We start from the raw sequence: 14,106 nt of genomic DNA, 5'->3' as shown, positions 1-14,106 counted from the left end.
GATATAGCAGTTAGTTTTCTTAATTATCATTTCTGTCAACCTTTAGAAGTAATTTCCACATTAGGGCTGTTCCTAATTCCGGAATTCCGGAATTTTTCGGAACGGAAATTCCAATTCCGGAATCGGAACACAGTTTCAAGACGTTCCGGAATTCCGGAATTTCGGAACGTTCCGGAATTCCGGAATTTCGGAACATTCCGGAATTTCGAAACTCCGGAATTTCGGAACATTCCGGAATTTCGAAACATTCCGGAATTTCGAAACATTCCGGAATTTCGAAACTCCGGAATTTCGGAACATTCCGGAATTTCGAAACTCCGGAATTTCGGAACATTCCGGAATTTCGAAACTCCGGAATTTCGGAACATTCCGGAATTTCGAAACGTTCCGGAATTTCGAAACATTCCGGAATTTCGGAACATTCCGGAACTTCTTATTGAAAAAATAATTTTTGATGTTACCCCGAACTGAGAGGTGTGCGCAAAGCTTAGCTTTGAAACTGGATATTGATTCCGCTGTGCTGAAGGAAAGAGTTTTAGTCCACGGCAACTGGTTTGTTTCATTCTCTAGATCCGTTCACTGTGAACGATTGCGCATAAGATTTGGAACTTTGTCTGGTTATCCATAGTCTCAATCATAAGTGATTCAGTGTAAATTCCGTGATTTTGTTGCAGAAATCGGAACATAGAAATTCGAGCTAGTTCTTCCATTTAGTTTGGTTTATCTTCCGAGAAACACCTTTTTTATAAACCACTTTGTATATTCTTTTTTAAATGAATACCGACTGTACCTTTTCCATTTATACGAGGCAACCCTAACAAGAAATTGAACTGCATATCTTTTGATGTATGGCCATTGTTAAGTATAAGTAGCTGAAGGAGGGGCAGAGAATCATTTAAAAGAAAATACGATTTTCAATAAATTAAAGGGATAGGATAGTTTGAAATAAAAATGTACAATTATTATGCTGCTGTCCGTATTATGTAAAAATATGCATTATTGATGTTACATGAACTTTTTGGAAACTAGAATCAGTATTTCATATTTTCAGGTTCATATCACGCAAAGCTAAAATTATTAATGCATCGCTTGTATTGTATTTAGTATACTGCATGCTGCAAACAGCAAAAAATCTCTTAGAACAAGGGATTACTCTTTAATGTTTTTTGTAACTTCTATAATCATGATGCTACTGCTGTTTTTTTTTAATGAAAGCTTTATCAAGCATTATTTGCATAACTTGTCAAAATGTACAACGAGAGTAAATCGAATAGAGGTGCAAACTTTACATAATATCTTATAATTATTCACATGTACGCGCTACTCTTTTCTTGTCCTGCGACACTTATTTGAATAACTAACTAAATAAAGGTGTCTATCAGTTAAATAGTAAGCATTGGAACCTACGTATGAAGATTAGTTCTAACTCTACTAATCAAAATTTTATGCAAGGTGATAAATGAATTGTGTGAGTGAAAAACATTTAAAATTGGTTTGTTGAGAAATTGTATTAATCACCACTATATTATCAATGTTGTGAAATTCTGATGTAAAAGCATGTTACTTTCTTTAAACAATTACATCGATACAAGCCAACAGAATATGTACATTTTCATACAAAGCTGCAATATGAAGGGTAGTTATGCATTCAGATGAAAGGGTCTGCACCAATGACTAACAACAAGAAAGGTAAATGTTCAATTAGTATACCCGAAATTGTGAGTAGCGATGGTAAAAGTTAAAAATGAAAGAAATCATTTCGTAAATGTTAACATTCACATTAAAAGTATTAGCCTAATGTTCATATTTCGCTCTTACGAAATAATTAATTTGTATCAAAAACTATTCGTACTTCGCGTAAATTGATCTTTACAAAAATTGATGTCTTACTTTCCTTGAGTAGAAAAGTTGACGAAAACTTTCTTTTTCCTGATTTCTCAAATAAATCAGATAAAAAGGATCAATGAGATAAAAGAAGTTTGTTAAGCTAAAAGTCCCTAAAGCCCATTTTATGCGATGCAATTTTCTATGCAATCTTGCATGCTAAGAGTCATGCGTTCAAATTATTTCGTGTAATAATAATTAACATTCAACTTTCCATAGTAAATTGCACGTATTTTACCTTGTTCGGAGATAGAACATGTGCAATCTACCATGGAAAGTTGAATTCTAATTTTTATTACAGGAAATAATTTGAATGCATGTCTCCTAATTTTGCATACATAATTGCCTTGTCTAATATCGTCTAAAGTCTACTTTCCCCTAATTTAAAAAAAAAAAAACATCTGGGCATTTATATGAAAATTGACATTGAATACATGCCCTTATAATATTTTATCAACATCATTGTTCTCTAACAGTATTATTTTGTAGCACAGAAATTTTGCTTTTTCTTTCAATAGTAATTTACATTTACATTTTTGTTGCATTATTTGATGACGTCTCAGGTAGCATCAGTTATACCATTTCAGGGTTTCAGTTGTCAAAATTTTCACAATTATGTATTACTCATGTGTACTCCTTGTACTTTAGATTAAAAGTTCATTAATATAATTCCAAATGACATGACTACAAATGTTTCGTGTGCTCTTGTATTGTTTGCTTAATAGTAAAACAAATATTTTGGAATTAAAATGCCAAACATGTACATTGTTTCCTTGTTGGTACTTCAAAATACAAAATGGCAATAATTGAGAAAATGTAAAAGATAAAGATAAAATGCTGTACTTTATTCCAATAATTATAAATACGAGAATGCATAACTGTTTAAGACATGTTGCTACTATATTCCATAGATACCATAGTGAAAACGAGAAAGTATTTGCGAGTAAATTTGTGGGATTAAAGCCTTGTAATAATGTTTGAGAACCATTGCCTCAGGACTGTTTCGAACTTTTATATTCAAACTTCGAACTAATATTAATATTACGATTCCAGAATCAACAGTGAGCTTCAAAATTTCAATATTGAAAACAATTCCGAAATTCATACTTTTGAGCATTCCACAATTCCAAACTTTTGGAATGTTACGGAATTTGCGGAACGTTCCGGAATTTCGGAACATTCCGGAATTTCGAAACATTCCGGAATTTCGAAACATTCCGGAATTTCGGAACATTCCGGAATTTCGGAACATTCCGGAATTTCGAAACGTTCCGGAATTTCGGAACATTCCGGAATTTCGAAACGTTCCGGAATTTCGAAACGTTCCGGAATTCCGAAATTCCGGAATTTCGAAACGTTCCGGAATTCCGAAATTCCGGAATTCCGGAACATTCCGGAATTAGATGAATTCCGAATTCCGGAATACGAAATCGAATTCCGAACACCCCTATTCCACATGATGCTACCCCATCTGTTGAAAGGCTTAAGATCCGGGGCTGTTAGTATGAGGTACTTAAATGCGAAGTGACATACAACTCCCAACTACACATTACTATCCCATAGCAAACTTGGTTGGATGAATGTACTGGTGTAGAAGTCAAAACGCGAGAGATTTTTTTGTAAACATATTCATATTCTCACTATATAATATACACTAGGCCTATCCATTTAAATATAGGTGTCATACCATCTCATTCATATTTTATATCATATTATTAATATATCATTACATTCATTCATTATTTACTCATTTTCGCGCGAAGTAATATTTTATAGACACCCTATTTCATACATTTTACATGCAGGCCATACACATATTTATATTACACACTAATAAATATATAATTATCACAATCTATCACGCTCAAACTACTACACGATAACATTCATCGAACCACGGACTCTTTGTTTCGAAGCACCCAAATTGTATTCACTTCGCAGTTTTGTTAAAAAAAGGTCAGGCATGCACACACTGAAAGTTAAATTGTCAACGATGATTTTATTTCTGATGTGCTGATAAAACTAAATCAACAATGGAATTTTTCTACAGCCACGGGAAAAGAGAATTTAAAACTACATTTTGAAACAAATAGTAGCAGCATATGGACTTTACCTCTATTAAGAAAATAGGCATTCTTTATTTCAGTGGATATTTCGGGTTCTAAATGACATAGCAAGCTGTAATTTTCAAAATAGTAAGATCTCATGCTATTTCATATAAATGCATACTCATTCGAACCGAAAACCATGTCCACGGGATGTAATTTGAGAATAAATGGCCAAAATTAAACAACTTAGATCACTAAGTCATGCGACGTCGTAATGTCAACAAACAATTGACTACCAAAAACGGACACGATGGCGTTGTAGTGGAGACATAATTTACCGTGTACTGAAATATATACTTGTACTTATTAATCAGAAATCTAATATTTACTCTCGTTTATTTATGTATAGTTAGAAAAATGGTACTAAATTGACGCATATTTAATACACTGTCCTTATGGTAAAATCATGCACTCACTCAGAACTACTAACTACACACACCACTATAAATACTACACATAAATACTACTAACTAAACAAACACCATTTAATTACATGCATATTGGGGAAAAGTACTCCTTTTTGGTATATAGAGTTGGCTCTATTAAACTTTATGGGGCAAAACGAGAAGAGTTAACCTTAGGTCCAATTGACCTGACCAATTGTTTACATAATGATTGCTAAAGATTGATGCCCTGGGGGCACCTTAACGAGGTTTATTGAGGGACCCTTCCCCTGAGAGGGGAAAAGGCCCTAATACAAACAATAACTAACCCATTCCCCCGCTAGAAATGGTTCAATTTGGAAAGAGAAATAGGAGCCTCTTAGCTAACTTAAGCCGTCATTTTGATAGTTAGTATTACAAAATCTACTACGTACAGGCACTTACAAAAAAATCACATTTACAATATACACTATAGAATGTACGAAACCAGGTCGTATTTCCCTAATCCCTAACTGAGTTTTACTGTTTGAAAGAAAAGGAAAGTAAAATCACCCTTATAAACTGTCTATGCTTCGGCTCGGATGATGAGCAATATGGCGTCTGAAAAGCTGGTTCCTATTTCTCCTTTATTTTACAGTTTACTTGACGAAAAGTGGAAGTTTGTCAGCTCCTAAATCATTGTCAGTCTTTAACTATTAAATTACATTATATGTTACCTTAGTTTTCCTTGAAAATTCGAGACCTTCCCGAAAAATATGTGGCACGAAAATCACAAGCTGCTCCTACTAGTGTCTTCGATTATTATCATAACATTGCGCCGAAAACGCCGGGGATTGGAGAATTCCACCAATCAGGGCGTTTTCTAACAGCCGCGGAAGTTACAAAGCGAATAGAATTTTGGTGAAATATAGATATAATCGGATCTGAAAGTGACTATGGACTAGTGAGAGGGGGTGAGGGAAAAATTAGGTACCTGACTAAATTCTACATTGGTCTGAAATTAAGAAAATTTATATCCAATGACGGAACTATGTTTCGGTATGACGTCAGAAAGGTATACCTTGTAACTATTCAACTTGTATATGCGAAAATGGGATTTACAATTAATCAAAATTTAAATAAATATATTATTCAGTTAAAATATGATTACTAACGAAACTTTTCGATTCATTACATTTAATTCGAAGTAAGGAGAATAAATAAATTGTGTAATTAAACCGAAATCGAATAAAAAAAAATTACTAGGTACAGGGTGCGTAGAAAAAAGTTGCCATTACTTTCAACTGTAATGGTACATTACAATTGTCCAGTTCTCATTGAATATTTAGAAAAAAACATGGCCGTTATTTCTTCATTACATTTTTAGGGGTACACTGGAACTGATGATTTTTTTTAAAAAAAGCATCATATCCTACGAGTTATACATTCCAACCCACACAGTTGTATACAGGGGTTGTATATCTCTCAGGCGTTTGTTTCATGGCCAATTATGAAAAAGCGAAGGGTAACCTAACCATTTTTCCAGTTTAAGATAATATTTATTGTTTGGAGTGTTTTTCTCAATGAGCACCATATATAACTGATATTATAATTAATTGTGTGTGTAATGTATTTGTTTATTACATTCTGCATGCAAGAAGAAAGAAAACACTGGTCATACTTGAATTAGAAACTCCAACCGAAAGTAGTCTCAAATCTTGCAAACAGTGCTAGATATTGAAAAAAATAATCGGGAAAAAATCTCCCTTTTATGGTACCCCTTGCCAATTTTTATCAAGATGTCTTTCACTTGTATCTGTACAGGAACATGTACAGATGTTGTGACGAATGACAAGGAGATTCATGCTCTTATGTAAATGATGCGCTGTGTAGAGATCGCAGGTTCAGCTAGTAAGGATAAAAATAACTGAAGGCGTAATTCTATCACTTCAAAATACGGTTTAATGATCTAAATCAGAATTGTCAGGGAATCACAATTGTACAAGAGTGTATAAAGTTTTATTAGTGTTGTTTTTATCTTCTTTCTTTAATAACTCATCATTTTAATGTTAATGATATTTTACCTTTACTTACATTAAGTTTCGCACACAAAGTTACAATTCTTGATACATAAGTAATGATGAGGAAACATTTGGTGTATTCAGTTTTCAAGTATTAGAACCTGAAAGACAGGAGTTTAGATAACCAACTATTCAAGAATTTAATAACGATTTGACTTCTTATATAGCCTAGATATTAACTTGCAAATGTAATCTCATTTAAAAAAGCATTGCAGAAGTGTTCGTTCTTCGCACTGAAAGATTAAGATTTATGCAGTGGTCGAAGTGAGACGGTATGCGGTGGTATGAAATACCGTCTCTGGTTTTTCACTGATCAAGACATACCGTCACTGGAGAGTAGATGTTAAATACCTTTAATAAATTCATTTTTATAGACAGTAGTTGACGATGCACGTAAAGAGATTTTATTTCTTATGTAGAAATAATTTCTAAGTTGACAACATTGACATTTTTGTTATGTTTTTCAGATCTTTTGCTTTTAAAATGAGGTGTCTTCAAAGAAGAATCTAGTTTATACGAGATCTCTAGTTTATACGTTTTAATCTCGTATTTTTATGTGCCATATTGAATTGTTTTTTTTTTTTCTTATGTGTGTGTTGTTGTGTGTGTGTATGTGTGTGTGTGTGTGTATTTGCCTTAATGCATATAAATGTGGTGTTTTGAGCATGGATGGATTTAGAGGTGGTCTGCTGTGGGGGCGGATCTTCCGGAGACTTGGAATACCCCTCAGTCGTCCATGAATTTTCCCGCAGGAAATTGTTAATATAAAATTCGGTGTTTGAGCATTTTCGTGTATAATTCTGTATAATACAACATGAGGGATTTTTTTTTTTTTTTTTTTTGAGAAAGTTGTTGGTAGCGTTCAGTCTCTCCATGTCCCCTCCCCCCGTAACTAAAGAGAAGACCTCCAATGGTTGTCAGTCATTATGTAAATAGAACTACAATCTTTTAGGCAACATATCTTCACTGTATTTCAACATTTAAATAGCCGATATGTCAAGTCAAAATTATAATACCTAGGTAAAACATACCTCCTCTGCTTTTTCCACTTCGAACATTGGATTTATGGAAAATATTCCAAGACATATACTAACATTTTCTGGTTTCAATATACTTGTCAATCCAAGTTTGATTTCACTGGAGCTACGGAAGCCATCGTGTAATCGTTCCTTAGCAACTATTCACCACATCATAACTGTCTCAAATCGTTTTCTCCCTACAAAACGTTGAATTCACCCCAAATTTCTTGCAACTTGTTACGCAAAATTTTTACTCGATTACCATTACCTCGGAACCCAATCTTTTAAAGGTGAGCGTCTTTAAGATAGCCAAAGTTAAATTGTTTTCTTGCACCCAAAATGGAAGATTCTCGATGACCCGTGGAATTGTTTACACAAATTCTTATCTCCCAAATCGAATATTCAAAAGGGTCTCGCTTTAAATGTAATTTTTTCCAGTGTCGAAACTAAATGATATCAAACTTTTCCTCATATGTTCATTAGTAACTGTATGTTCGGTGCTTTAAATGGAAATAGTAATAATAATAATAATGCAAAATTTTAATCTTCCTAATTACAATTGTCAGTGCCAATTCTCAAAACTACATTTTACTAATAGTTTAGGGTACATAAAGAATATTTATAGTATATTTTAACTCATTAAACTGAGGAAACGTTTAACCCTTTTCTATCCTCTTAGATGTCGAATTTTCTCAAAATTCCATCTTATCTATAATCTAGTGTCTACGGAGAACATTTGTGCAAAATTTCAACTTTACTTTCAACAACTTCAGAGGTGTAATGAAGGCAAAACGTAAAAGAATCAAACTCACTTTCCCCCTTTTCAAAGTCGCATTTTGTAATTTAAATTTAGCGAGCACATCTATACAGACTTTCAAGTTTCTGAACCCAACAGTTCTGAAACCCTAGGAAAGATTCTATGCCTCTTACTTTGTAGTGGGCGCATTTAGTAAAATTCTTTTCCTTATGCTCAAACCAGGTGCAACAAACTAGTCTGTACAAAATCTCAAGTTTCGATGTCTACTTAACTCCCCTTTCCTTTCTAAGGATCGTATTTCATAGAATTCATTTTGTCCCCAACCAAGAGTTCAACGAGGACATATTTTGAAAAAGATTTCAAATTTTTATACTCAGCAATTTCGAAGATCTGGTGAACGTCGAAAGGAAAGAATCAAGTTCTCCTTTGCCCACGTATGTTCACTTTACGTAAAATTCCATATTATCCTCAGCCTAATTCAAGAAGAATACCTATACAAATTTCAAGTTCCTAGGCCTAACAGATTCAGGGATGTGACAAACGGCAAAAAAAAAAAAAAAAAAAAAAAAAAAAAAAAAAGTAAATGGAGGTTGGAGTTATAAGAAATAGTAGCTCTTTCCTCCAGGAGAATTTGTTTCCCTGTGTGCCATATAGTTAAACAACCAACCTGACAGTAAAGACATTCCAGAATATTCCTCCAATTGGAGCAAAAAAGAATGAATAGTTGATCATTACCCAGAGGACCACAAGATAGAAGGCAGAAATTCCGTACACTTTGAGTTCTAGGAGGAAAATGAGTAATGGGAAGAAAAGGAAAATAATAATATGGACATCATGAAGGAATCGTTGTTATTATGCAATACAACAAAGTTGCCTCATGAGTTCCTTCAAGTGGTTAGTGTACGCGCCCCGGATTCAATTCCCGGCGGGAGCTCATGTGGTTCGGATTACACGTTAGTCAATAGGTCCCGTCTTATATAGCCTAGCTGCTGAAAGGGACGTTAAACTCAAAATCAGCTCAACTCAAACTTGTCTTATTCAAAAACACACATAAAGCTTGAAAGAAGACGGGGAAAGATCGAAAAAGAGAAGAAAAGAAGGAAAGACAAAAAGTGGAAGATATGGGAATAAATTAAATTTTAACGATTAAGGATAAACAGTCTCCATCTTTCCTCCTACCCCTCTCTTTGTCTTGAGTTTTTCTCCCTTTATGGGATAAATCTCTTTCAGTAGCAATTTACAACACTTAATTCCTTGAAAAAATAGCTGGGAATCGAACTAAGAACGAGAATCTCAACGCTGTCCATTTAGCTACACAGACTATAACAGATGTGTTGTTCAATCAGCCATTAAACTTGATACTGTCGGCGAGTTACCCCCGGTGCCATTAGAAGTTTGAACTTTATTTACAACTTTTAGGTACCTATAGCTCAGGCCTCCTGGTTCCACAAATACATTTCATCCGTAGATCAAAATTAAGCATGAAATTATCCACAATCTTGAGAATTTATTGTTACGCCAACACATATCTCGAGTTAAACGAGTGATTTTGACGAAGAGAGTCTTAGTTTGTGAAGGAGAAAGAGTAATCCACACGCGAATGCCATCTTGTAGCGTTGTTATGTAACATACGCTCAGTATAAATACAACTTCGAAATCCCTGCAAGCTTCGATCGTGGGTAAGTGCTGAAGGAGCCGGCTTGTTGAGTTAAACAACACAGGTTCAAATCCCAGCCGATGTGATTGATTTGAAGATGCAAGGTTCGTGCCCATAACCCAACCTTCGCAATCAAGAAAAATTATTAAGATGTCGTTTTTCTTCTTTTAAGTATAATAAGACGTTAGCCACCAAACTACAGGGCCACCAAACTACAGGGCCACCAAACCACAGGGTAGTATGGTTTGACGTTTTAATGTACGATTTATTCGTTTCAACATTTCTGTAACTGTGAGGTTTTTTTTTTTTTTTTTTTTTCTAGTGGATGGTTACATATTTGTTTCAGCTACACAGAATCATGCAATTTTAAGACTGCTGAACAATATACACATAACCTGAATCGTAGAATTTGAATTTAATTTGTAAGTCTTTTAGGGAACTTTGAGGGATAGATAATGAAGGGGTGACTTGGTGGAATGAAGAGAGTTGACGAAAACGGGAAAACCGTAGATAACCCACACTTATAGTGTTTGTCCTTCATAAAGTCCACTTGCAACGAGCAGGGATCAATATAACGATTCATAACTCCTAACGGTGAATTCTACGATTAAGCCTTTATGGCTCTCACGATGTCTCGTTGCTGATAGAATTTTGAATTTATTTATGGCATTATTACTGTCTAATAAGCTATTAGGAAATTATACTTAACAGGACCTGGAATCGAACATATCCTTATGGTGTTATTTCAGAAAGTAATGACTTTAATGTTGAGCTATTTTTACAAACAAATATATATAGTCAGCATTTGTCCTTTTTAAACACCAGCAGATTGAGTTACGCTAAGTGAACCCTTTCATTATACATTAGTGATTTTAGATAAGGAAGATCAGACTTGTTTAGGTTAGTAATACTGAAACAAACTTACTGATTGCGTAAGGAATGTTATTGATTTCCGTCTCTTGTCTTCGTAACAGAACAAACCTGTAAATGATTTTTCTTTTAAATCCAGAATATATTTCTCACACGAGTAAAGGTAGTATAAGAATTCAAATTTTAAAATCAGCTTTGCTTATGCATGAAAATTCATTCAAGAAAACTATTTTTATTACTATTATATTCTTTGCGCCATTTTGAAATTCCTTTCGCGAATGTTGACCAATTCGTTCCCCACAAAAAGCGTGTTCTGCAAGAATCGAATCACATGCTAGTTACTAGCTGTTACTTCTTGCTGCTCATATATCAGAGTATTGCTGGCCTGGACAGACGTTCAGCTGTAATTACCTTATGAGAGTTGGAGGGATATACTGCAACAGCAGCTGGTAGCCGAATGGGTATTCTGGCCTCTACAGCTAGGCGATGAATTCGGCAAGATTAACTACGGGTCAGACTGGTAATTTACGATCTTCTAGTCGTCCTCAAGTGTCTACTAAGGTGGAAGATACGAGATTAGTAAACGAAACATGGTTAGACATACTAAAAACATCTAGACAGCTAAGGAAAGCTCTCCACTTTCCTGGTAGTACGCAGACAGTACGCCGAAGGCTTCGTCATGCTAGGTTACGGACTGTATTGCTGTCGTGAAGGAAAAACTCTGAGACGAACACAAAATGTACCGTCTCGAGTTTCCACATGCGAATGTGGATCGCAACTGGGAAAACGTAGTTTTCTTCAATTAATCCGTATTCACAACATCAAATGAGGGACCTGTTTTCTGAATTGTCCGAGAAGCACCTGATATGACCTTGGCTATGTGGCTACTTACAATCGCAGTGGTCATGTATCTATTTCATGTTGAGGTTAGATTTCCAGTCATTGTGCAGAACAGTTTCACAGAATTGAAGGACACTTGGACATTATTCAGTACTTACACATTATGAATAACATCATGGTGCCATCAGTGCGAGTACTTCAGCCTCATAGTGTAATTTAGTTCTAGCAAGATCAGTTCCCAATACATACTACCGTGTGGTTTGGGAATGGTTAGCAGGGCAGCCTGAGATTGATTTAACTGAATGGCCGCCTCGTGAAGCAGACCTAAATCCCATGGAAAATATGTGGACAGAGGTGAAGCATACTTTAAGGGACAGTTGGCCTGAGGCAGATCCACTAACAACTCGGGATGACCTGTGAGACCTTGCTTCCAAGGCATGGCTGGAGGTAGGGGAAGGAAATAGATTTGCCAGCCATCTAATAGATTCCATACCCAGAAGAATGGAACATGTAACAAATTCATAAGAGTCTTGGATACAATATTACTGTCCGCACTCTAACTCCCCAAACAGCTCTTTTTAGGGCTACCTAAACTTTTCTGAAAATATTTCTCGCAGCAACCACTCCTCGTATCATATTTTTGTATATACAATTCTACTAATAAAGAAAAGCCTCTGCAGGACTTGAACTCAAGACCCCACGATCGTGAATCCCGCACTCTACCAGTTTTATATTTTATTTCACAAGAATGTTAACAATTACATTGGATCACACTACAAATCAAGAGAAATATTTCACTACAGAGAAAGAACTATAATCAAACTGCTGGACAAGCGAAGCGCCGTATACTATGAAGTTTTCAAACTTCTTTGTTTGAGAATGTACATTAAACAAAAGTAATCTCTGTGTTTATAAGTACCAAATAAAATCCAATTGTGACAACTTGGTAGGATATCGTAACATATAGAAAATAAAATGTCCATTAACCAATTAATAGCATTCAGTTTGATCTTAGGATACCAGTGATAGTCAGGAAATCGTAATATGGAGGGAAAGAAAGTTGATGGTGGTTGTCGACAAATAAGTCCCAACATCTGACAAAAGAAATTCCAAATTGGTCGTGTGGAATAATATGTCGTGATACGATGTATTAAAGTATCAAGTTGACCACATAAAGAACACTCCGCTTGCACGACACGATGCATAGAAAATGGTTTTTCAACTGTAGATATTAAATCACAAATGAGGCATAGCCAAAACATTACTAAAGTCACGTTTCTTCCATCCTTACGAATACTTAAGTAGAAGGATTCTTTTCTTAAAATTTTTAGAAATTGGAAATCCCCCTGTAAAATGAAATGAAATCCCGCGGTTATGCCGGTGAGGCTAAAGGAGACGGTGATGATGAGTGATGAATGAAATGGTGGAATGAAGAAAGTGGGAGGAAACGGGAGAACCCCGAGAAAACCCACGCACACGGTGTTTGTACACCACAAAGTTCACTTGGCGGGGGCTGGGATCGAACCCGGGACTCCAAGCACCAGAACGCTGTACCACTGAGCCACCGCGGCCCGCGGAAATCCCCCTGTGTCCCTATGATTTTGCACATGGATCTCGGTTCCATTCCAAGTGGAATCAGATTTTCCTGTATTGGTTCGGCATCATGAAGCAATTGGGGAACTACCTCAATAAAATGTAGCAAACTCCTGTTTTGAAGGCAAACGCCTGAGAGCTGATGCACTAACCAATTGAACGTAAGTCGTCTGGCCGACCACACCCCTTCATAGACTATAGCGCCAGGGAGTTTAAATTAATATTATGTGTATTTCTCCTATTGATATTCAGCTTACAGAATGTTTGACATTACTTTAGTTTTTAACCTCTACAGACCTGAATTTTTTCTACTGCACCAAAAAATTATTTCTGAACATTTTCTAGTTAAATACATGTATTTCGATGTATTAAAAGAAATTTCTTATTAAAAAGTGCAACAGGGGCACAGGGAGGGCATGTGCTCATTTGAGTACTTTTGGGGCGTACTACATGTATTTATTCTAAATATAAAAATAATAAATTATGTTTTTGCTAGGAATGAGGGAATTATTAGCAGCTATTTATCAATAAAAATTTATTTGCTTTCGTTTTCAAGCAAATTTCTTTCTTTTAACATCATTCAAGATCCATTCAGTATGAGTATAATTACTCCTGAGAATTTGGTTGAATTCACTCCATACCATAAACGACTTTTTGCAAATGTTAAATGAAAAATCGAATGTTAATGACAAAAATATTGTTGTAGTGTTTACAAGAAAGTAGGCTATATTGTTGTGATGTATCCTAACAAAATAAGAAACAAAGAAAAATGTAATAATTGTATATTTACCTTCAGTACCTTATAAGATAAGTTGCTATTATAATCATGTACCGTCAATGTTTCATTAGAACAATCATACATTTTACATCACGAGAATAACTTTAACGAGAACACACTTATTGTCCTTAACTATCACATTGATCTAACTCATATA

Source organism: Thermobia domestica, chromosome 2 (assembly GCF_964235325.1).
Source record: "Thermobia domestica chromosome 2, izTheDome1.hap1.1, whole genome shotgun sequence".
Lineage (NCBI taxonomy): Eukaryota > Metazoa > Arthropoda > Insecta > Zygentoma > Lepismatidae > Thermobia > Thermobia domestica.
Note: the sequence above shows the minus strand (reverse complement) of the source record.